The following is a 22,626-nucleotide window of genomic DNA, read 5'->3' on the forward strand; positions in this document are numbered from 1 at the left end:
TTGTTGACAATTGTAACTACTGTAATTTCGAAAGTTTGTCTGCCTGAAAATGTACTGTTGTCCCAAGCATATTGCAACAAACGGTGTATTTCTATCGCTGCTCGTTTAGTTTGTATTGCCGTTTCAAATATACCGGTCATTTTTGAAACACCCTGTATTAACTATCAAAGAGATTCTACATGTTTCCGAGCCTTTCTGTATACTGGTGGAACGACACGGCAGTTGAAGAAGGGAAAGAATCCACCCGTCTAGAAAATGCGGAGGTGATCGATAAGTTTTGTCACTTCGAAAAAGGTTAAGCTGTGGCCATGAAACTAGGTGTTAGTCCTCTACTTATTCACCCTTCAGTGCAACACATTCTCCCAAAGATGGATGATTCATCGGAGACCTTAATTGTACAAGTGTGCTAGAAATTTAGCGCGGACCTCACAACAAAGCTCTGTTTCGAAATCTGGTAGAAAATCCAAAGAGATTCTGGTCGCGTATGATGTACACCAGCGGCAAGACAAAATCATTACCTTCACTGCGCGACAGCAACGGTGATATTACCGATTATAGTGTCACTAAAGCGGAGTTACTACACTCAGTTTGCTGAAATTCCTGCACCAAAGAAGACGAAATAAAGGTTCCAGATTCAAGAACATCTGCATGACTACTCTGCAATTCACAGCTCTCAATAAGAGTAATTTACAAGTAGATATCCTCAGTGTAGCGAGGCATCTTAAATCACTTAATAAAGGTAAACCCTCCGGTGAAGATCGTGTACCAGGTAGGTTCCTTGCAGAGTATGCAGATACAGTATTACTCGACAACGGTGTTACTGCCCTTCGCCTCCAGTGGTAGTTACCAGAAACGTGACGCTATAGCAAACAATTACAATGATGACTAAGGAAAATGCATCCCACAGTGAATGCTTTTAAGACAGATGTGCATATACTGTACTATCAAGTGGTTCAGCGTATCCTCGTGAAATACTCTCACTCCCAGCTGCAATAATATTGTGGTCGACTAATAGCTCCTTATTTAGCAATCACAATAAAACCGCTTGCTCGATGAAAGATCCGTATCTAAAGACTGGAAAGTTGCACAAGTTGCACCAATATCCAAGAAAGGAAGCAGGAGTAATCCGCTCAATTACAGACCCGCATCACTAACGTCGATCTGTAGTAGGAGTTTGGAACACATACTGTGCTCGAACATTATTAACTGCCCCGAAGAAAACGAGCTATTGACAGACAGTGAGCAGAGATTAAGAAAATATCGTTCTTGAGAAACACAACTAGCTCTTTATTCACACGAAGTAATGGGTGCTATTAACAGGGGATCCCAAATTGATTCCATATTTATAGATTTCCAGGATGCTTTTGACACCGTTCGTCAGAAGCAACTTCTGTCGTTTCAGTTGTGCGACTGGACTCGTGATTTAGGGCAAGAAGTTCACAGTTCGTAGTAACTGACAACAATTGATAACTGGCGTTCCCCATCAAAGTGTTATACAGGTGGACCCTCCACTGTTCGTAATCGAAACAGACGATTTAGGAGACGATCTGCGCAGCCTCCCTATATTGTTTGCGGATGATGCAGTCGTCTATCGCCTCATAAAGTCATCAGAAGATCAAAACAATTGCAAAATGATTTAGATACATGTGTGGTGCGAAAAATGGAATTTGGCTCTAAACATTAATAAGTGAGTCATCACCTGAATACTACAAGGAATCCGTTTATTTTCGGTTACACAATCACACATACCTGAAGGCTATGAATTTAATTAAATACTTGGGGATTAGAATTACTATTAATTTAAATTCGATCACATAAGTAATGTTTTGTGGAAAGCGAACGAAAGACTGTGTTTTATTGCCAGAACAATATATTAAAGAGACCGCTTATTACTACGCTTGTCTTCTGGAGTATTATTGTGCGGTGTGCGATACGCATCAGGTAAGATTGACGGAGGACATCGAAAAAGTTCAAAGAAATGCACCTCCTTTTGTATTATCGCGAAACAGGGGAGAGATTGTCACGGATATGATACGCGAGTTGACGTGGCAATCATTAAAACAAAGACATTGTTTTCAAAGGCGTTTTCCGTCGCGGCAGGATCTTTTCAAGAAATTTCAATTACCAAGTTTCTTTCCCGAATGCGAAAATACTTTGTTGACACGCGCGCTGTTCGAGAGTGATATAACTTGGTGTTTCGGTGAACCCTCTTCCAGGTACTTAATTCTAAATTGCAGTGTAATCAAGTAGAAGTAGATGTAGTTGTTGACTGGGGTGTAAATTCGTTAGTAGTATGTAATGTTTCAGTAATGTAGCGACTACCCTGGAACTGACTTAAAACATTAACTGGCAGGAGGGCTCGTGTTTCCGATGCATTTTATTAACAAGAACTGAAGTCAAGTAAGTTCCATAGCCAGGCATGTCTCGCTCAGTGGCAAGATAATGTTTATACAACCACTGAGGCATAACAACTGCAACACACGCAATCACGAAAAGTTATTTTACATGGGGAGTAGCGACGAAACGTTATGATGATGAGAGTTTCGAGAGGACATATGCTCAATTATATTAAAACTCCGTTACCAGTCAATCTTTTATTTATTTACTTCTTACATCAGGTTTTGGAGGTTCTGCACCATGGAGAGATTTTTGTTATTAGTTGACATCGTACATCAGTCTAAGCTGCATTTCATTGGACAGTGTGTTAACTGCAACCCTCACAGTATGAAGAATTGGCTTGTGCAGACTAATTTTACTGATACACAGGAATGTCGGAAGAATGCTTGTCTAAATAATCATTTTCCAAAGAATAGTTGACTGAGAATCCTGACCAAAGAATCTTTGCCCGAAGAACTTCGAAGATACGTTGTAAGAAGCATATGTAAGAGAGCCATGCTGAAAAGTAATGCCTCCGAATTTCTTATGCGAAAATGCTTAAAACTTTTTAAATAAAACGAACTTTATTAACATTTTACTTATTTATTCTTAACGTCTACACATTTTTTCCCTGCATACTCACTCTGGCTCCGAACAGGTTTCTCCGAACGAGAGATCAGTTTATTGATGCCGTCACTGTAAATGTTTGACTTCGTTGATGAAGCCATGTCACCTCTGATTGCACCGCTTCATCACAATCAAAGAGAAGTCCTCGAAGGTATTCTTTAAGTTTTGGAAACATAGTTACATAACACAGCGCCACGTTACACACTACAATTCGGAGCCCTCTATCAGCAGAGGGCTGCAAATACGTAGACGTGAAGAATAACGATATAGAATGTTAATAACGTTTATTTTACTTGAAAAGCTTTAAGAGTTTTCACATAAAAACTCAGTGGCACTACTTTTCAATTTCTCTGCCTCGTGATGACTGGGTGTTGTGTGACGTCCTTAGGTTAGTTAGGTTTAAGTAGTTCTAAGTTCTAGGGGACTGATGTTAAGTCCCATAGTGCTCCCAGCCATTTGAACCATCTACTTTTCAACATGCCCTTGTAATCCAAGGCAACAAGTAAATAACTCCAAAGTGATCGATAACGAAGCTTTTCTACACAAATAATTTGTATCTCACACGTACAAAAATTAAGAAATAAATGTGCGTACGTTTAATACATTCAGTTAGTACCAACATCCTGATGAACATTTCGCACGGCTGTCATTAACTGTGATGACTTCTTGCTCAAGATCGCAATACGTCTATAGACACGCTTGGTACAATCAAATAGAAGCACGGGCGTTGATTTCTAGATTAGAAACTGCTATCGGTCAGTAATTGCGCAGTTATTTTTCGCATTGAACTTGGGCGTTACGATGCCTTGTATTATGAAAGCGCTCATAAAACATCCGGTACCTACGCCGTTGCAGGGTCAACGGATTCACGAGGTTTGAATACACCGTTCCCAGATCAGTATCTCTGGATACAAGCGATTCTGTTCTCATCATTTCAGATAGCGACCAGGTGTGTGGTAGCAGACGCTGTGGGAAGGACGTTATGCATCACGAACTTAACTCGCTCGTAAGATCAACGATTGGCCTTAAGATAGTGCTCAAAAACTTTCACTGCCGCCCGTAGTTTATCTGTAATAACTGCAGAGACAAAATTAGGGGAAACAGGCGCACAGGTAGTCGTCCTTTTTAAGTGTCTTGCGTAAATGGAATGGAAAATGTGATAAATTAGTTACACCATTAATACTCCGATACACCGGGCAGTGCCTTGTCGCATCCAATAGAGGTTACAAATAAACCTTTTCTTCATTAGAATGCCTTTATTTTGTCCTGGACCTTTACATTTGTGTCTTGCGATGCATAAAGAGTGGTTATGTTGAACAGATGTAGCGTTCTTGTCTAAATAATCGTACGGAGCAGCCAGTCAAAACTTCTCCACAGAGAAAAGTACGTTGTAAGAAGTAAAGGAAATTCAAAAGACCAAGTAAAGGAATTCCAAAGTGGTTCTGTGCTTACATATAATTGTCTTCACTGTCTAAGGCTCAGGTGACTGACTTAGATCATTGCTCTAAGAAAATTAATGAAATGGGCCGCTTACGTAGCACATTTCCAGGTAAAATATGGCACACCCTGCGGAAAAAGTTATTTATTATTTGGCTAGGTTCACGCTCCACAGATAATTTGCAGAGGTTTAGTAATGACGTAGAACGAGACAGTTAACGGGCTGTTAATACAGTTCATTTTTATAAGTGGGTACAGCATAGCCATCACAGATGAATGTATGCAATAATGAAACATTAAGTAAGTGCAGAGAGAGAACTCGGGTTTCCCATTTTACACGGGCGGTCGCCTCAATCTCTTCGGCCATCCGAGCACACCTCACGGCAGACCCAAACTTCAGTATGTCCCAGTGTCTGATACCCATAGTAATAGCACAGTTACGTGATTCCTTCACAGGGAGAGAGTTATTTAATTTTCTCGTCAGATTGCCCTGGCTTTGGCAATTAAATAGGTCTCTCTCTGTGCGAGAATCACATAACTGTGGGATCACTATGGGTGGCAGACACTGGGACATACAGAATTTGGGGTCTGTCCCTGAAGCATGCTTCGATAGCCGAAGCAGTTAAGGCGACCGCACGCGTAAAGTGGGGGATCCGGGTTCGAGTCATTGTCCGGCACAAATTTTCATTTGTTTCCAGTAAATTGTACATCTGTGGTGGTACCGTATTCGCAGTTTGCGCATCTCATGATTTAATACGGCTATGAACCGTTGGCATTGTCTTCGAAGTAACATTGTATCGAACTTTACAAACACTGCACTAATGTTATCAATCCTAGAATACTACTAACAGTCGATTCGACGAACACATTCCCCTTCAGTAACCGTCCGCCCCCCCCCCCCCCCCCCTGTTGTTGTGGACGGGAGGCGCGCGCCGTACTCGCAGCAGTGCGAGGGTTTATAGTTCTACCGTTGCATCGCTTTTAGTAGTTTTCCTGGCGAAACCTAGGTGTGAAAGTCGAATCGACGAAGTTATAGGTAGGAAAGGGTGTAGTATTTTAGGGTTATAAAGTTAACACAAAACTGATTTTGACTCTCTATTTCTAGCACATAGTGCAGGTATCTAGGCTAACTTGATTTGCCCACTAGACGGAGTTGACTAAACTGATGGGAACACAAGGAAAATGTACACCAGTTATTCGGTCAAACGTCTACAATTGAAGATTGTTGTTAGTGCAGTATACGCCAATAACGAGAATGTAGAAATGCTACCCATCTAAGGAGAATGTAAGTTAAGAGAACAGTAATTACAATAATGTTTTATTTGCAGTATGTGTAGATCTAGCACAGTACTTTAGTACTTTCAAACGATAAGCTGTGTATCCGTAGATGAGTGACGTATCTATATTCTTCTCGTTGGTTTACATTGTACTCACACAAAACTTCAACGTAAGCGGTTCGACTGTTATCCATTTTCCTTGTCTTTCCACTTGTTTACCGTCAGTTTCAACAAGTGAACAAGTTACGTTACCCCGGGTACTTGTACTGATTGCTAGTGCAGCAGAGTCAAAGGCAGTTTTGTGTTACGTTTTTAATAACGTCATGTTTATGTGAATGATATACTGTGATACGTTTTAGAACAGGTCTCGAGGAGAGCAAAGAGCAAGTATGTTACCGAATAAAAATATGGAGTGGTATTTAAAAGAGACGCACTGCTGTTCATTTCTTAGCAATGAACCAAGTTACAAGAAAGGCAATGATGCTAAAAGATGTCCCCTCTGGTAGCTCAGTAACAGTTGCTAGATACAATTGTTATTTTGTTTCTGGACGTTGAGTTATTCGAGGTGGTCAAGACAAATGGGACAACCAGTGTATTAATGATTAGTCGTCTGGAAGCAAAAAGATGAAAAGAAGGTGAGCATGCAGCGGGCCACAGTTTTACAAACTAATTGCTCTAGCCCAAGCGCTGTTACAGCCTGTTTGTCCAAGCCTCGGAGGCGGGCAGAGTGTGGACTTCCGCCACCGCCGTGGCCGCCGGCCACTTGCAAGCCATAAATCAGCGCCCAATCTGCGACGCCAGCGCCCATTCCGAGGCTTACGCAAGCCAGGCGGCGATTGACGCCTCGCTCTACTATCGGCCATTGTTAGCAGGCGTTGCTCGTTGCGCAAGTAAAGGCTTCCACTCACGATACCGGGGTCGCATCGGCGCTGTCGCCTTGGTAACTTCTTGTTTTCTGGTCATTAGTGTTGCTAATGGGCAGTTTAAGCGCGCTGCTGTTTAAAGAAATTCTAAGTTATTAATGATAACTTTCTACGGCTGCATATTTACATAAGACACAGAGTTTTGCCAGTGCCGGAGCTTCCCAAGCATATTCCAAACGTGAAAAGTCTACTCACGTTAAATACGACCATATAATGCATTCGTGATCAGTGGGCAACATCCCATTAAGTTGTCAACTGACATGGTGAGCAAGACACGTAATCGGCTGTCTTCAGATGGGGAGAGACCTAAATCAAGATCTCAGCTTTAGAGCCAGGGCTGTTAAGGTTTGCGGCACGGGTTGCTCGGGAAACGGTTTGACCACTTTGATGTGGAGATTAAATTGGAGAAATTTTGGCATTTGCAGATCGATACACCGACAGCGGAGAACACTACCATCAAGCAGGGAATTAAAAGGCTCGAGACAAATTGAGAGTTTGTCGTACTTTTCTGTGTATGGGGTCAGAACTGAGAAGTAGTAGTTCAGTTTAGGTTACCGAAGATGTATCCATGAGAAAAATTGAGATATGGGAAATGGGCTTCTCTGGATGGCTACAAGTTGTATTTTTCTGTGATACTCGTTTTCTACTCCATCCACTATTGTTCGTCTACCAGGTAATACATGTCCGCCAGTTAACGGAGGGAGTGTTAGGAGTGGGAACTATACTCTCGCATGCGTACACGAAAACATGTAACTGCAATTTACAGAAATATTTATATCATTTCTGAGGATGAGATAGGAGAACGTACAACTGGTATCAGATCGATGAACAATTAAATGAAAGGTAAGAAGGCGGTAGATGAATCTACGAGGATTTCGTCCGATTTTTATTCAGTATGGTCCACTGTTGTCTTTTTGGTTGTTATGGTACCGACGTTTGGAAGAACATGATGAACTTTACATTGATGGTGAACTGACAGGCCAAACGTGATGAACTTTACTGGCGAACCGACAGGCCAGCAAAACTACAATTTGCTGATTACTTAAAATAACGTAGGCTTCTTATATTGCATGTAGAAAAACCTTACTGTTACAGAATACAGTGTCCAGCATGTGCCGAAAAAAGCTCATCAATGCTTACGGTTGAAAGTAGTGACTTTTGTCGGTAATCATTTCTGCCATTTGTTAAGTCTGACTCTCCAACAACATCATAGAGACCATGCGAAATTTTGCTTATCAGTATTCTCCGACAGTATGTACACAATGGATTCGGAATGAGGCAGCTATGACAAACTTGCATCAGATTTTTGAATAGACGTTCAAATGCTTTTATTGCTCCTTCTGGATAGTGTGAAAGTGTTCTTGTGCCGCTGATGCATTTATAACGACCTGAGATTTTAACATGATGTTTTTCCTAATGTCAGTAATACGATCTGATACATCGCTTTTAAATGAATCTGCTTATTTTTTCATAGCGGTTTCTTTCTCTGCAAAATGTATTAGAGGATGGAACGTATTATTAACTCGCTCTCATCAAACAGCATTGTGGATGATGTCTTAAGAAATTCACTGAGGTTAGCTAGCGTTGTACAGATCGATCGTAGGTCAGCGAATTACAGCACTGTGGGGATAAGCTTCCTTTTTTGGGTGCAAAATAGGGATTACACCGGTTTTACCTTACAAGCTATTTTAGAAGAATGTACATGGCGTGAACCTATGGTATCAGCCCAGTAATGAAACTTCAATAGAAAAACAGCACTAACATCTATTTAAGTTGGAAATATAAATCAGTTCAATTTATAAGTCTTCATTATAACGGACTCCTGCAAAAACAATGAAGAGTCCAGGAAGAACTCAACCTCTAAGCTTTCAGATACGGAAATCAATTATTCATCATTAATTAATCCTGTAAATGATATTCCTTTCTGAGACATCGTACTTTTGTGCCTGAATTTTGTAACTTTTCTACGTAGTCCTCTACCAATTGAAGTCTCGGTACATATCCTGCACCGTCTGCTGTGAAGTCTTCACTGTTCTTTCGCTGGTGAATTTTCGCAGTTAGGGGCCTAGTTATTGTTTGACACTTCCGTCGCCTGTTTATTTAAGCTGCAAGCAAGTTTTAGCGATTCCCTCGTGTCAAACATTATTTACACATTTAGAGGGAGTCTATCCGCAGATTAGCGCACAGTAAAGAATGATGCCAAAATCCTACACCTTGTACCTTAAACCCTCGACTATAAACAAACAGGGTACACGGTTGCAAGAAGCGTGCACAGAAGCCATTCGCTCATCAGCGCCGTCTGCAAAAGTTGCTCTTGCGTCACTCGAAAGCAGTTTCAATTCAGCTCGGAACAGGATTCCTCTCACTTCGTGAAGGGGCGATGTTACATCGAGAAGCTTTATTATTTGCGCTGACGCTCCATTAATAGTGCTTACTGCTTTCTCTCGCTTTCTTTGTACAAGAGTGACTTCTGATTTGTAACATATTATGACGTTTATCTGCAGTGAGGAGATATAATTACAAAGAGGCGAATTAATTACGGCGAGGTTTTTTCTGCATCTGCAATAACGGACACCACAGTCATAAGGTTCATAACGCTCTTTCTAATACCACAGCAAATACAGCTGGAAGCAAGGAAGATTAGGGTTTAACGTCCCGTCGACATTGAAGTCATTAGGGATACAGCACAAGCTCGGATTGTTTCAATGATGGGGAAAAAAAATCAGCCGTCCGCTTTCAAACGAACCATCCCGGAATTCTGTTGGAGCAACTTAGGAAAATCACGGGAAACCTAAATCTGGATAGCCGCACGAGGATTTGAACCGTCGACCTCCTGCATGCGAGTCCAGTGTGCTAACGACTCCGCCACCTCGCTCGGTCCATAGAGTTGGAGGCTGGTTAACCATCCTACGGTGCGTGGTTGTAAATTATCCAAGCTAATTGAGGATGGAAGATTAATTTTCCGAAACAAAAAGATGTTAATAGAAGAAAATGTGGCAGACACAAATTTTATGTACTACGAAACTATAGTTGTTGTCGAGTGTATGTGGCAAGCTATGACAGCGTTTAATAGACAACGATATTACATTTGCTATAAATTGTGCTTGGTTAAACTGAGAAGCAAAACGTGTATTGAAATTTACAAATGCCTTTTGGTGGGGACATAAACTTAAAACTCTGTAGGCTATTATTTACCTTGTTCAGAGAAAAACCAAACGAGAAATAAACGGTGTATACCACTTTCTCGGCTAGTAAAGTTTTGAGTACCACTACATGGTGATCAGGAACAGACTCAAAAGCTTGTAAGGTTGTTGTGGCGTTTGTTGTGCAGAGAAAAATTGTCAAGAAAAAAAAAAATTGTTTTCGAATTAATTAGCATTTAAGTTAGTCAATCATGCTGTTGCGAGCGGAAATTCAAGCGGCCTGCCATATTCAGTTAGCTCCCATGGCGATGATGAACCAACAGAAACATACAATTAGTGGCAGTTGTACGAATAGCATCGATGCTAGCGCACAAGACGGCTCAGCCCTTGGCTCGGGTTCGATCCCTACTACAGTCCCATGTCCAACTTTTGGGTCGCTCTCTTTTTTGGTTGTAGAAAATCAAAGAAAGAACACTTTTGGCGACACTGCCTCGGGCGGGCTGCTTGAATTTGCGCGCAGCGACCTGAATGTCTAACTTCAATGCTAATTAACTCAGAAACAGCACAACGTATCGAATCTTTTTCTTAAAAATTATTTCTCAGTACAGCCTATCCTGCAACACCCTTATAAGTTTTTCAGTCTTTTCTGACCACCCCGCATTTGCAAATATATTATTTAATCTTGCACTATGTTCTGCACTTTTATTTCATTTTTCAGCGTAAAAGTACACACTCATTGAAATAATACCGAACCACGTTTTGGTCTTTTTTTAAAAAAATCTGTACCTTGCAATATAGCACACGCCATTTATTCGTTTTAGTTCACACTGATTGCAAAGTCGTGGTTATATGTTGGTATATCAAGTGTTTCATTCCCTAATTTCACTGGTCTAGCTGTTGATCGCTGTCATACGTTGGAGGTCATTGGTTCGAGACCTGCCTGATGTCGTGTGAGTGTGTGTGAGACTGTGTGTGTGTGTGTGTGTGTGTGTGTGTGTGTGTGTGTGTGTGTGTGTGTGTGTGTGTGTGTGTGTGTGTATGTGTGTATGTGTGTGTGTGTTTCAAATCTCCCGTTGCTGTTTATTAGTTGTAACTACATTACAATATAATTCTTGTGCAGAGTTGATTTCGAACTTTACTTTTTTGTCTTTTAATACATCGGAATGAAGTCACTGGTAATAATGGTAACAATTTTCAGATGGCGATCATGACTAATATCCATATTGTCCAAAGGGTAAAGTTAAATGTATTGTTTCTTGAGCTCTGTTTGTGGACTTTCTCATTTCCTAGGTGCTTGGCAAAATACGTCTACGTTTTTTGGAGCTGTACGCAGAAAAACAGCTTCGGTATTTATATTCCTTACATCTACAGCAAGGACAAAGAAGTCTCGAGTTCGAAGACACACGGGAGAAAAGCTAACCTCTGTGGGATCTGATTTCTTAATCGGCGTACACCTGAAAGGTTACCAGTCTGAACTTTCACGTACTAATATTCATTTTGTGACTGGCGAAGAAGAAATGACAGTGCTGCATATACCTTAAGACAGCTCAGATCGATGCTGCACATCACACTTTGCACTACAGTGTAGAATTCCGAGGAAGCATCACTTTACGATTCTAGCACTAGTACTTAGCAGGTTTCATACACACACGTACAACTGAGGCTAGTATGCCAGCTTTGAGTTTTGCTGCTCTGTAAAACAAATATGATCTGTTTTGTAGACAAAGTCCCCACGATATAACTCTATAGTTCTGAGTGTAATGCAAGTAGTAATAAAACTTAATATAGTAGATAGATACTGCAGCAAGTAAAACTGTGAGATGAGGTTCGTGATCCGTGCGTGGCCAGCTCAGTAAGATCGTTGCCCGCGAAAGAAAATGATTCGGGTTCGAATCCAAGTCCAAAAAAAGAATTATAATCTACCAGAAAGTTTCAAAACAGCGCGTATCCCAATGCAGAGAGAAAACTTCATTCTGAAATCGTACTGATAGGTTAAAACTACCCTCCTGGTTGTGTCCGAGCTTCCGTATCTGCGCTTCCGAGAATTACTCGCAACAGAGTGCAAAGGTTTATTCCGCCGGTGCTTCCCTGCGACTCTTCCAGATATGACGTGCTAACTCACAGGGAAGGGAGAGGCTTCGTAAGAATAGTACATAAATCAGTCTATTGTAGCTTTCTGTAGTTTCACATGGCTTGTTCGGGAAGGCTGCAAAAATTGATGTCTTTGCATTTCCATAAAAAATTTGACGGTGCATCCTCGAGCCTCCAGCAAAAGTCCAAAAATTCGAGGGCACGTGCTGGCCAATAACCTCGTATTGTCAGAATCAGCGTGAATTCTAAATGGGAAGAGCAGCAGCAGAGAATCTATTGGTAACTGCTGGCAGTCTTCTCTAGTGGGCAGACTTCTACGAGTATTTGTATTTCAGTCTTAAGACTTAGCCTTATGGAGGATAGTGTGGCTACACTCAAACGGAGCGAAGCTACGCGAAGTAAAGTAATTGCGCACATGAGAACCGTACAGCTAACGAGTTCGTTAACAAGACGTGGAAGCGTTATGCAATCTCTCAATAATGTCGAAGCTGGCGCTAGTCTGGTGAAGGGGAACCAATAGAATCTGAAGGGTCAGTTCGAGGCCGCTCACATGCCGCTCTCTTATTCGTTATTGCTTCATTTAGCTAGCAATTAGACGGAAAAATAGGATGGATATTACTGGTTCGGTGGCAGGAAGGTCCTCACGTGTAGCTCAGCTGCTAAGCTGGAAAGCTCTCCTCGCTCCCAAGCATATGACACTATTCTTGATAGGGTTGTACAGTTGTCCAGAGCACACAACTGAAGTGACTGGATATAATGTTACGCTCTTATGCTGCTGGTCAAGATTGGAGTAGGAGAACGGGGAGCATGAAATATCATATCTCTAATGGCTCCAGGCGTGCTAGGCGGGGAGGAGACTGCTGTGTCGCCGATATAGGATTTAGATATTCACCTTTCCCCCTTACCGCTCGCGCGACTTACTGGTGAGCATGATATGCTGTCAGTATACAATAGTGGGACTGAAAAAAACACGGCCGGTTGCTATACAGGTTTGCACGAAGTCTTCAATGTGAAAGTTAATACATCAAATGTATTCACAGTTGCGAATATGGAATATCAACAACCGCATAACATAATGACGACAGTGGAAATTTGTATGGGACTGGGGCTCGAACCAGGGCTTATCGTGAGCGGTCGCCTTACCATTAAGCCAAGGCCCAACTTCCATACGTCGTTAATCATATGTCTAAAACCTTTACTCGTACATCCATTATGAATATTCCCGTGTAGGGCAAACATTTTTCTTGAAAGTCGCTTGCCCGGTGTCGGCTGGTAAATAACGATATTGCAGCGCCTGTGTCATGCCGAATTACGATGCAAAGTTCCTTCAGATAGGCTTGCATGTTGTCCGAAGGAACAGCCGAACTACAGCTCTTATGAAATACATACAAGAAATGTATTCTCAGTTGTGCGTATGTACTACCATCAACTGTATAATGGGATGACGAAAATGAAAATTTGTGCCGGCCCTGAACTCGAACCCAGATTTCTCGCTTACCGCGAGCGATCGCTTTACCATTTGGTTATCCGAGCACGACCCACGGCCAGGTCCAAACTTTCGTATGTCGTCAACCACGTGTCTACAACCTGTACCAGTACATCCATTATTTAAATTCCCGTACAGGGGAGACATTTTATTGATCGTGCAGTGCCTGTGTTATTCCAAATTACGATACGAAGGAACGTTGCGTCGTAATTTGGAATAATGCATGTCTGAAGGAACACTGCATCGTAATATGGAATAACAAGGCATTGCAATATCGTATTTTCCGGGGCAGTCCATTGCATATTTCTCGTTAAACTCAAAACCCTGCATTATACTAGTGGTACAGCTGGAGCCCATGAAATATCCGTTACAGCTGGGGCCTACATTATAATTCCCGATTGAAGTTACTGAGACAATCCTCTCGTCGCCTGCTGATCGTCCATTCCTGTTCAGCCCTGCCCTAGCCCCTCGCTCGAGTTCACTGGAACAGCCTTCTCGGTGTCTACGATTTTCTGGTCACGACCTACTTGGGAACCCCGATCCAGACACAGCCACACACGTTACGTTTTCTATTTTTGTCAGTAAACACCAAGGTAGTTCATCATTTCACCGACTCGTCGCTCTGGCACTTACTGCTAAAAAGTTTACGTATTAACTTGTGACGGTGATATACAAACAGTGACCAGTAAATGCACCCTGACACGTTTTTCCGCGTCTGAAAATGACTTCCATGTTTCCCGGAGCCAAACGAAACAACGATGCTGTAGTATAATAATTCGTATTAGACGACATTCCTAACCATTAACTGGTCTCAAAAGGTGGAAATTTAGATTGTGTTCTCATTAACGTTTCCAGGTAGACTACAACTGATAAAATATTTAATTCGTGTGTTTTACGTCCTACTCGCATCAATGCAAGAATAAAACTCCTTTAAAAGGGCTTAAGACGTATGTGTTTTCGTGAAGGAAAAATTGGAAATTTGTGGTAAGTTCCTGTGGGATCAACGTGCTGAGGTCATCGGTCTCTAAGTTTACGCAATGCTTAATCTATGTAGGACTCGAACCTCCGACGGGGGGAGCCACGCGAATCGTGGCAAGGCGCCTAAGACCGCGCGGCTTTTCGTGAAGGAATCAGATGTGATGTCTAAAATAAAATCGTACTGTCAGTGACAGTATCCATGACAGTTCAGTGGGATAAGATTTTTAAACGCGGTTAATGTCGAACGTCCATCGCGTTGCTGGCCGTAACGATATGCGCCGGCATATCTACGACGTCAATCGGTCACGGCTGTTGATCCTAACGTTCGTGAGCTGCTGGGATTCGTTCCGTCTGCAAACGGCAGCGCGCACTTTTAATCCTTGCAGCTCTGGCATGATGGACGATGCACGCCAGACTCCAAGGATAAGCTGTGCGTCACTCCACTCCTTTCGCCGCTGTCAGAGATATACTTTAAAACGTGTGCCTCATTGAGCCGCCTCCTAGTTGCACCACGGGCTGCCTTATATCAAGCCCTGCCATATCGGCCGACAGCTGGAAGCGGCGTCGCGTGAAGACAGGCGTTGCGTAACTGCGATCATTCACAGCCAAGACGAAGAAAGACGTCCACAACGTGTACTGCTGAAAGAGTTATGTGACTTCCGTTATGAACCACCTACGTCAGATCCTTTGAAGACTTCATCGGGTTATTTATAAAGTTTTCATTGGACGAAAGGTCGCTTTTGGGTGTAAATACTTATTACAGAGGGTGTCCGGGTTACAGATGCATAGAAACAAATCCTTATAACGAAAGAACTGGACATTGTACGTTGCTGGGTAAATCATCGATAGATACACTCTCAAGATGTGATCCTTACCATTTGATGGTCAGCGCTGTCGTATGGCGCATGCGCACAAATGTTTGCTGTGTACTTCTGACAATCAACCTGGGGAAGCCACAACGAAAGGTACAGTATGTGCTATGGTAGTTAAAATCTGTTACACTTGTTCAGTGGCGTGCCAGAAGAGAATGGAACGTGGATCTTCCCGCACGTGAATCCATTTATCAGTGGGACAGAACCCTTCGAGACAGAACAAGTCTGATTTCAAATGCTGGAAAACATAGTAAAAGATTGAAGAAACAGTAGAACGTGTGCGCGAAGCATTCGCTAGAAGCCCACATAAATATATTACACAAGCTAGTAGATTCAAATGGCTCTGAGCACTATGGGACATAACTTCTAAGGTCAGTCCCCTAGACTTAGAACTACTTAAACCTAACTAACCTAAGGACATCACACACATCCATGCCCGAGGCAGGATTCGAACCTGCGACCGAAGCAGCCGCGTGGTTCCGGACTCAAGAGCGTAGAACCCTTCGGCCACAGCGGCCGGCACAAGCTAGTAGGGAAGTGGCCGTCCCTCGTTGACGGTGCACGACACTGCACACAAACGTATCCTGTTACGTGCTTACCAACTCCAACTTTTGCATCACATTAAGCCTGAGGATAACCTTAGACGATGTGATTTTGCTGTTTAAATGTTGCATCGTACAGACGAAAACAGCGACTACCCCAGTGCAGTGCAGTTCAGTGGCAAATCTAGCTTCCGCATCTGCGGCAAAGTTAACCGACATAACTGTCGACTATGGGGAAGTGAGACTCCCAGGAGAAGTGATTGAGTACTAAAGGGACACACTAAAAGTTATTGTGTGGATAGGATTGCATAAAATGGTGTGATTGGTTCTTTTTTTGTGGAGTCTACCGTGACAGAGCATACCTAAACTCGTCATGTTGGCGAACTACGGAGTTCCATAGACGCCTCCCGAAATCATTTTCCAGCAGGATGGTGCCTCACTTCACCGTCATGGGGACGTTACCACTTTTCTCCGTGAGACGGTTCTTGAGCGTTGGATCGGCAGGGGGGAGGGGTCCCATTGCCTGATCGGTCTCGATCTGACCCCGCTGGATTTGAGTGCATGAGCGTAATTTTTTTTTTTTTTTTTTTACAGAAAAAGGGTTTGAGATCTGTCAGATTTGAGACAGCGAATTTACGCCGCAGTAGAGGCCGTAACACCTGTCATGGCTATGAAGATGTGGCGAGAAGTGGAGTACCGTTTCGATATCTGCCGAGCTACAAACGGTTCTCTGTACCAATATCCACAAAAAAGTTTGTGCTCTCCGGACATTGTTGGACAAATAAAATTATAAACATTAACAGGTACTAAAATTAAAGAAACGTTTTTGTATACCTATAGCCGGGATAGCCGTAGTTGCCCTTTCATGCTGCAGAAGTCGTAATTGAGACAGCAGTGTACTGGGGCAGTTGTTAGAAAACGAATAGTTTAATGAGGGATTCGATACAGCTGCCAACAATTTGTCGAAGTGCATGTTTATTCTTTGTTTTTTACACCGCTTACACAGTTTGTTCAACGTTGGCAGCGGAGACGTCGAGATGCTGTAGAGCGTCAGATTAGCACCTGGTGGCCAAAATTGAAGATAATTTGCTTTCCAGAGCAAATCGGTTCCGCATTAACGCATTAGTATATCTACCAATTTACACTGCATACGATAACTACAGGCCACATTCGACCTCCGCCAGCAGCTGCACTTTCGTTATAATAATCCGGTAGATATGGAGTAAATGTACTGTCGTTCCAGGGGAAATATAGTACTAGATGTTTATGTAAAATAACTGCTATTTGCAGCAATTGTTCGGCGACTAGTCGGAAACTGTATCCTGGAAATAAGAATCAAGGATCGTGGATTTGTACAGTACATAGCGCAGCTGCTTCTGGACATCGCTTGTCTCCGTCGGTTTTATGAGGAATGGAGAGAAGAAAGGAGAAGGTAGAGTCTGCGCCACCTGGCTGTTTTACGAGCTTGCCTACTGCGTCACTGCCGCGAATATCCCGTGCGTGGTTCGTGCAGGAACAGAAGAGCGCCGTCTCAGACGATGCGGGTCACTGGCAGATGTCGCGAAACGCGCTGTTTGTTCGGTACGCCCGGAAGCGGGCAGCGAGTTGTCTGCCGTCACCGCTTGACCATCGGGGAACACTAGTGACACGGGTTTTCCAAAGGCGACGTACACAAAGCGTCTCAGCAGAACCAACTACCAAGTTCTTATTTGGCAACTGCTTACTATGTGCAGTAGTGCATTGTGCCACTAAATGACTTCTTAGTACCATGTTATGTATAATGGCATTTGCAGTTTTGTCCTGAAAGTCATTGTTTCGCGTACCTGATGCAGTATCGGATAATTCAGAAGTAACTGATAAAAGTGTAAACAAATAACTGAAAAAGCATCTGCAGTGATCAGACGTGGTTTCTTCAAAATGCACAGAAAGATAAGTGGTGGTTTTTAGTAAGAAAGAAAATTGCGAAAAGTTAAGTTTCTCCCCAGTAAGTGACATTCCAGTTGAAGGTATGGAAGGTTACATCCTATCGGAACCCATGTTCTCAGAAATGAAACACTAGTTCAGATAAAACAGGAAATCGGATGTAGCCTAACTGAAGGAACTTTCTTGGGAATCCCCTGGAAGATTCACTTATGGCAAACAACGGCTAAACGTATATCATGATAACTGGACGGGGATTTGAAACCTGTTTCTCCAGTGTCCTAGGCACCTCGTTCGAACGCTTCAGACGAGTAAGTAGTTTCTGTTGTGACATTGGTTGAATCGCAGATACATACATTTACGCTTTTATCATGTGAAAATTGTCCCTCGTTTGGCTACAGCAAGGGCGCATATTTTTAGACCAAACTTGTTCACATAATGACGGGCTGCATCTCTGAGACCGCTACGTCTCCACCCATCACCGGAATAGAAACTGTTATGACAATAGCTATTTTCGCTGGTGAAAAATATCTCTCTGTTTGACCCGCTGAAACCGCATTGTGCTACTCACGATATTTCTGTTACTTACGGGTCGCCTGGATTTCATTTGTTATCTTACACGTTAACTGTTTTGAGATTTGTAAGTTGCTTTTTTATCTTTCTCTTGTAGAATCCCGTGGATCTTTCTGCTTGAGACTTTCATTCAGCCAGCTCACCTCGTTTATTCACCAGGGTCGTATGATAGTGAAGTTGCACCCAGTACTCCATCAAGGTCCTAACTTTGAGATTGTAGTGATTCGATTCACTTGCCGTTGAAGTTAGCGGTTACGATACCAAGAGATGAGAGGGTAGCGTTATTTCCACATTTGAATTTGGTGGCCAAGTACAGGACAGATGAAAATTTACTATTCGTCATTGTCAGATCATGCCTGAGCATTCCAGGGTAAATCACGTGCTCCTTCGTAGCGTCTTAAACAGTCATATCTTGTGTGGATGTTGATTAGATTCCTGGCTGATGCGTTACAAGTATAAAAAGGCAACTGCGAAGAACTATGGGCAACAGAAAAAATACTCCAATTGACTGTTGAAAGAATAAAATACAAAAATATTTCGGAATTGAAGGAAGTACAACAACATAAGTTACTTAGGAACGAAATCAGTTGGAGTGCAAGGAAGCTAAAACGAAATGACTACAGGAAAAATTAAATCGAAAAGGAAATGGTAAACAGATGGATAGATTTAGCATATGGTAGAGCCAAAATATCTTTCGGAGAATTTAAAAAGAAACATATCAACATTAAGATAATAAGAGTAGATAAATGCGAAAACTTACACAAAGTCAATTCGGCTGCTGATGCATCCAATTTGCTTACCAGAATAAGATACGGAAGAATAGAAAAGGAAATAGGAGATCTACTAGAAAATGATCAGTCTGTTCCTAGCAAAGGTAAGCCAACAGAGAAGCAGTTCTCGCGTTGCTTTTGATAAAGGGAAAAAGACTTACGAAAAATTATTCGCTTTCGTAAGATAGCAAAATAACGCATGATGGACGAAGTAAAGAACACACAAGAGGCAGTCTAGTACAAGCATGGAGAACCTTCGTCGCCAAAAGACATCTACCAGTACGAAACGTAGACCTTAGTTGGAGCACAGCATTGTATGGCAGTAAATAATGAACTGTGGGAAAACCACACAGAAGGTTGGTGAAAATTAAATGAGTCATATGCTGAGAAATGAGAAGGTATTCTTCAAAATCAGTGAGGAAAGGAATATGTGGAAAGCACTATCTAGAAGATCGGACATGATGATAATACATATACACGGTAGAAATTATTGAGCTACATGAAAAAAACCTAAATTAGTTACTAACTATGGCGTGCACACGCTTTATTCAACATGTAAACGTCACTACAGATATTCAGATTTGGATTCTGGCATGTTCGATATGCTTGCCATCATTAGCGATGATGTGGGCAGACGAATAGCGAAATTCTGCATGATTTACTGAAGTATCGGAATATCGGAGCTGTCGATGAACTCCTGAATGGCTGTTTTCAGCTCAGCAATGATTTTGGCGTTATTGGTGTAACCTTGTTTTTAATATAGCCCCACAAAAAGGAATCGCATGTGTTCAGAACCGGAGAATATGGCGGCCAGTCGAGGCCCATGCCAGTGGCCTCAACGCGGTCCCCAAAGTGCTCCTGCAGGACATGAAACACTCTCCTGGTTATTTATTATTATTTCGTGACTGGACATTTCACACGCTAGTCACCCGTTGACGGCGAAGAGACTTTTCGATAGCGAAATGCGGATTGTCAGTCCCCCAAAAGGGCCAATATTGCTTATTGACGAACCCATCCAAAGTAAAGTGGGCTTCGTCACTAAACCAAACCATATTCACATCAACATTCCCATCATGCCCCGCGGCCAACCGTGCAGTTTGAACGTTCTGACGCAAACCGTTCAGACAGTATGACGATTTTATGTCATATAGTTCAATAATTGCCACCCTGTATTCAAAATATCAGGCAATGCTACGCTGCTTCTAAAAGGAGATGAAGCGTAAAAAATTGTAGCGGAGGACAGACACTGGAATATATCTAACAAATAATTGAACATGTTGGGTGTGTTACTGTGAGATGACGACATTGGCCCAGAAGAGCAAGACGAGGCAGACCGCATCGATCAGAGGACTTGTAGCTACGTACAGGAAACGTTTTATCGTGGTACAGGTAAGCTTCAGTCAATGACAGGTTGCAGCTGTATCAAACAACACAAAGGGCTATACAAACTCGTCTCCGTCCTGCAACTATAATATATTACAAACGACACGCCGTACACAGACGCCTCAACATCCTGCAGGCTTAACAGCTATGCAGTTGACACAGCGTCTTTCAGGCGCAAGCTGTAAAAATACACTAGGTGGATGACGTATAGGCACTTCGCACCAGCCGGAGCTATACACAGCGTCACGTCAGGAATTAACAGGTTGCAGCTGTCACTGAGTGCATACGTGGGGCTTGCGTGTAAATACACCCGACAGGTTCTTCATCAGCCTCGCATTACAGTATATTGTCAAGCTACTGTACGTCAAGGCGGGAACAAGAGTCTGTTCCGCACTGGAATAGCGACACATTAAGTTTTCAGACGATGTAACACGACGTAAAATTGCTAGCAAAGGAGTGACAGGATCTAATTGCTTTGCTGACGCAGTGCTAATGTCCTTGTGTTCTACCACGTTTATCACGGGATTTTAAAGTGAAAAAATCTTAACGTTAATCATTGATTTCGATGTAAAAATCAGTCTGCGCTCATGCGTACGTCGTCTTTATCAGCCAAAGATTCATTCACTTTTATTGGTATTCTGCTAAGACCTGTTGCATTTCTACTGTAAAACAATTACTTGGCATCAGATAGTCGTAAGCACACGAAATTTTACCAATATATGTACTGCTGCAGTTGAAAACACAATACATAAAATTTAAATTAATCAGTGCATTTGCTACTACTTATTATCACGTTAATGATTATGATCGTCAGGCATCTGTGAAATTTGAGCTTCTAAAGGCGTATCGAATGTTCAGGTAACTCAACGGGGATGCAACTGGGTAACATCCTCGACAACCACTGTAATTTTCAAGGCCGAAATGCAACAGGAGATCGCTGTGCATGACAACTTAAACCCTTAGTGGGCGGGGCTATGTCAACCAGAAATGAGAGAAGGTGCGTGCAGAAACACAACACGCACTGATAACATATAGCTATAGCGCCACCACTTAACTGAAGGTATTCAACGCTATATATCGCTGGTCAAATAACATACGAATGGAGTTAGCGCTACTTGCTCATCCGTTATGAGATTAATCTGTATGCTGTAAAATATATGCATGTAAGGCTAATACGGTGCACAATACCAGTTGCAGGTTGCCTACATAAACGCCTTCTAGGGGCAACAAAAACTCCTCTCTCATCTTGCTGCTGACAGCACTGCCTCCACAGTACACAGGAAACGTCGTGCTGGTCCATTATCGCTCAACATCTGCCGAACAAATATCGGAAACTGGTCGGAACAGGATTAAAATCTCTCTCCTCAGTCGCCTAGCTTCCTCCCTCCTAAAAGTATACAAGATGACTTACGCGAAAAAAAAAAAAAAAAAAAAACCGGAAGCACACAATGTGTCAACAGGATCGTGTACGTTCCGCTCGAGGTGGATGATTACAGACGTCCACTTATGTCATTTGAGGTGAGACTGTTACACATGAGTATACCACCGTCGACCCATCCAGAGCATTTCAGTAAACATGCTGCCGCAGAAGAGCCATCTGCAAAATAATTGCGGGTTTTTATATCAGACGACGAACTACAGTTTCAAATATTGAAATTTATTCCTGAAATTCAACTTGGCTGTAATAGGTACGTTCTACCTGAAGCGACATGTATGGGTAAATTAATTAATAATCTGTAAGAATAATAATCTATGAGAAGAAATAGATAGGTTTGTGACGTATAGAAGTTTGGGTCGGTCTGGAAGCGTTGTCGGTTAGCCTATGTAAGATGACCACTCGCGATAAGCAGCAAATCTGGTTCGACTACGAGACCGGCACAAATTTTCACATGTCGCTTTAAGTAGTACATCCGTACCTATTACAATGAGGTTGAATTTCAGGAATAAATTTCATGAATTACGATTATTTAGAATTGCAAGTCGCAACTGACTTCACTGCGAAATGTATTATCCTAATATCGGTGCAATAAAAACTTTTCGCCATTTCAAACTGGGCTCAAATTTCATTCGTGGTCTACTTAAACATGATATGAAAGACTATTTCCGCACGACACACGTTACGATTTACTGCACACACGTTAAAGGAGGTGTTCTGCGTGTCGTCTTTGCATTCGGATGCAATTGTACACTCGCCTCTGCAGTGACTTACAAATTCATCCAAACACCAC

The 22,626-nt window shown here is 42.3% G+C and overlaps 1 protein-coding gene across 6 annotated transcripts in view; it reads right to left on the reverse strand.

Annotated features, from left to right (window-relative positions):
• Nucleotides 1-22,626, reverse strand: part of LOC126285380 (PDZ and LIM domain protein Zasp-like) — a 283,882-nt gene that overhangs the window by 150,583 nt on the left and 110,673 nt on the right. The window lies entirely within an intron of this gene.

The sequence above is a fragment of the Schistocerca gregaria genome, chromosome 8 (assembly GCF_023897955.1).
Source record: "Schistocerca gregaria isolate iqSchGreg1 chromosome 8, iqSchGreg1.2, whole genome shotgun sequence".
Classification (NCBI taxonomy): domain Eukaryota; kingdom Metazoa; phylum Arthropoda; class Insecta; order Orthoptera; family Acrididae; genus Schistocerca; species Schistocerca gregaria.